Consider the following 3,629-nt stretch of genomic DNA (forward strand, 5'->3'; position numbering starts at 1 on the left):
TATTTGATCTTCTTCACATATGAAGCACTGTACTTTAGGAGGGTCTGAGGTCCTCTGTCTCTTACCACAGGACTCACCTGCACCACCTGATGTGCTTGGGGTAATCTTCCTCCTCTTCTGTGCTCTTTCTAGTTTAGTGTTATTGAATAACAGTCTACAGCTATTGTGATACATTGCTTTATTTTGTATCAGCGTGGGTTCTATGCCATCACCATCATCCAGCCTTGCTGGACTAAACAATTTTAGCATATCATTGATGGCATGAAACTGTGGTACATTTTGTGCAATGTTAGTGTATCCAGCACAGTCTTGTTTCCTTTGGAATGTACTAAGTGGTGAAATAAGTGTTTCATTGCTTTTGTCTTCCTGACAAAGGCAACATTTACTCCAGTCAGTCTTCCGCCTGGAATCTGCATCCATCATATAAACTTCAAATTGGCAATAGGCCGAGGGTTTATCCTTTTACCACCTCTTGTCCACTTTGCTGTATGGGATACAGTTAGGTTCGTGCTACTGCCCTACACCTAACCCGATCGTTCATCCAATATCATTAGTCCCGTCCGATCTGTACACCATCCGGATAACACTGAATGCCCCTGCTATCCTTGGCTCGGCTCTCCCGCGCTGGCACAGCCTGTCAATTCAGGTGCGGCTGTTTAATGTCTCTGGGGCTTTATTAGATAGCATTTGGGATACTAAACCCCGAGGTTTAGCTGATATTGAACCCCATGCTGAGTTGCACAGCAGTGTCTGTCACCAGTGTGCCCTGGTAGTGTGCGACATACACTCTTTTACTTGACTTGCCACCAGTAATTTGCTAGGTTTATTTTTGGAGTTTTCGTTCTCTTAGATGAATTGCCTTTTCCTGGCTTTTGAGCTTCATCTACCCAGCGCTAAATGATTTTTAGGCGCCATCACCCGCCTTACGCACCACCACTGTCTGCAATATCACTTCTGCCGCGAGAAGGCTAGGGTGGGACTTTACTGCCAGAGGCTTTGTGGTTCGCAGGCCGTTGGGGTACTTTTTAGATAAAAAGGAGCTCATCCTTTTTACCACCCCGGCATTAGCAGTCCTTTTAAGGGGCAACAATGAATTATTCATCTACTATTTATTTTACTCATTTATTATTTTTACTAACATTTATTAATCTACTACTGTGTGTATTTACTGAGGACTTTTAGGCAGACAGCAATGGTATTTATGACTGTCCTTGATGCTATGAGGGTATAAATAGTATTTATTTGTGCAGGAAACCTACCTAATGCACCAGAGATACTCCAAAGAAGGCAAATACGTCAATAATTTTACACCAAGATGTAAAACATTGAGCGCTTTTATGGTTTACCATTTTTTTCCATTAACCAGTGGCCATCTTGGAAATAATGGCCGCCATATTTGAATTTTTGATGGCTAGCACTTTTTTCTCAAAACATGACCTACATAGCACATTCACACCAAATTTCATGCTTGTATCACCAACTGAATGATTCTAGTCCAAAATCACACGTGGCTGCACCACTAATATGACTAGAGATATTATAAAATAAATTTCACTCTAAGGTAATTTTAGTATGTATGGGCAGATATGAAAGATTAATTCTAATCAGCTTATTTAAAAAAAAATATATATCGTGGAGGACTGCATTATACTCATGGAGTCATGCCTTATTTGTGATTTTAGTTTGTTTTTATACATAGATGGCTCAACAAACACTTGATTACCAGCCTATTACACGTGTTTATCATTTTCTTTGATTTGCAGAATGAATTTTGTTTAATTTCCATTAGTATTACTATTTTGAAAACTGATTATGTCAACGATATAATAAAAACAATTTATTTTGATAGTATTAGAAAAAATGCTGGTATTTGTTTTGAATATCTTCGCATAAAGTATTACCATATCTAGTATGCACATGAATAGGAAGACAATTTGAATCCTCCATGTATTCACAGCAACAGAGTTTGTTGCTTTGTTGGAGTAATTCTGTGCATAACAATAATGATGGAAATATGAAAAGCAATTATTCTGTGGATAACAATAATGTTGCAAATATGAAAAGCAAATATTTCTACAGCTTTTTACAGTCATTTCAGTACTTACCAATAACTTTTTTTTTCTTATTTATGGTACCTGATGGGAGTGTATGCCTTTGCAAAGTCTTCATTATTTTCGACAGCTACTTTGCACTTCTGCGATAGTTATTGTTTAGCAGTATAATTTAGATTTTGAGAAAGTCAGAAAGGAAAGTGGCTGATTTCTCGTGGATTTAACTGGTTAATTTGGAGATGCCAAATTATGTTGAATTTACCATGTATACAACTGTTTACTGTCTTTCACTTGTTCTCATGTATACTTTTCTTTATCATCAATAGGATTTGTGTCAGATTCTTAGACCCCATTTATCAAAAAAGATTCTGTCTGAAGAGAAGAAGATCCTGGCTATACTGGCTTTTGGGGAACCAAGAGTCATTCAGGTGTTGGTGATAGATTCAACTTAAGTAAATCATTACTACACAAAGTATTCATGGAGGTAGCTTGTGCACTGAAGATGGTTATGAAACATATTATTGTGTGGCCTGCAGATCAAATTAGTGAAATAGCAGAAAATTTCTTTAGAAAAACTTTATTTCCTGGCGATGGTGCTATAGATGGCACTCGTATACAAATTCCAGGTACCAAAGAAAATAGAGAGACCTATGTAAACAGTTTGTGATTCTAATTGAAGATTTCTTGACATATATTCAGGATGTTCAGGGTCTGTACATGATTCAAGGGTGTATAGAAATTCTCCCATATATTCACTTTTAAAAAACAATTATTTGCCTAGAGATTTTCATTTGCTTGGTGATTCTGTTTATCCCCTCTCACCATTTATGAGTGTTCCTTGCAAGAACACTGGTCAACTCACAGCTCAACAGATTTCTTTCAATAAAATTCACTCTTCTACTAGGGTTGTGATTGAGAGAGCATTTGGTTAGCTAAAGTGTAAATTCCGAACATTAAAATACCTAGATATGACTAGACTTGACAGAATTCCGTAGTCACTACAGCTTTCTGTGTACTACATAATTTTATTTTACTTAAGGAAAAACTTGATATCCAAGCAGAGCTACAAGACATTGTTTTGGAACCTGAGCCAAAGGTTCCATATGAAGGTATTCCTGAAGTGGAAAGAGAGGAAGCCTTTACAAAACGAGATGAATTGGCAATTCTTGCATAATGTAACTTGTATCTAAATTTTTGTTTCTTGCATCAAACTGTTTGTATGTTTGCAAGTAATCATCATCATAAAGGGGCTAACGCCGCCGACGGGGACGCATGGCCGCATCCACCCTTCGCTTCCAGCCACGAGGATCCCTCGAGGCGAGTCTCCAGGCAGGCACACGGCCCATCTCCAATTCCTCGCGACAGGTCTCGTCGAGCTGCCCAAGCCATGATCTCCTGGGTCTTCCCACGGGCCTCCTCCACCCAGGGTTGTCTCGCAGAGAGACAACCTGATGGGCAGGGTCGTCCACAGGGAGGCGAGCTAGGTGGCCATATAGCCTGAGTTGGTGATCCTGGATTATGCAAGTAACAGGTCCCATGCCAGTCTCACGATGTAACCGCCGGTTGGACACGTGGTCC

At 39.3% G+C, this 3,629-nt stretch overlaps 1 pseudogene; it reads left to right on the forward strand.

Moving 5' to 3' along the window:
* Nucleotides 1-1,192: 1,192 nt before the first annotated feature.
* LOC119571892 lies at nt 1,193-3,225 on the forward strand (annotated as a pseudogene).
* The last annotated feature ends 404 nt before the right edge of the window (nt 3,226-3,629 follow it).

This window comes from Penaeus monodon, unplaced genomic scaffold, assembly GCF_015228065.2.
Source record: "Penaeus monodon isolate SGIC_2016 unplaced genomic scaffold, NSTDA_Pmon_1 PmonScaffold_855, whole genome shotgun sequence".
Classification (NCBI taxonomy): domain Eukaryota; kingdom Metazoa; phylum Arthropoda; class Malacostraca; order Decapoda; family Penaeidae; genus Penaeus; species Penaeus monodon.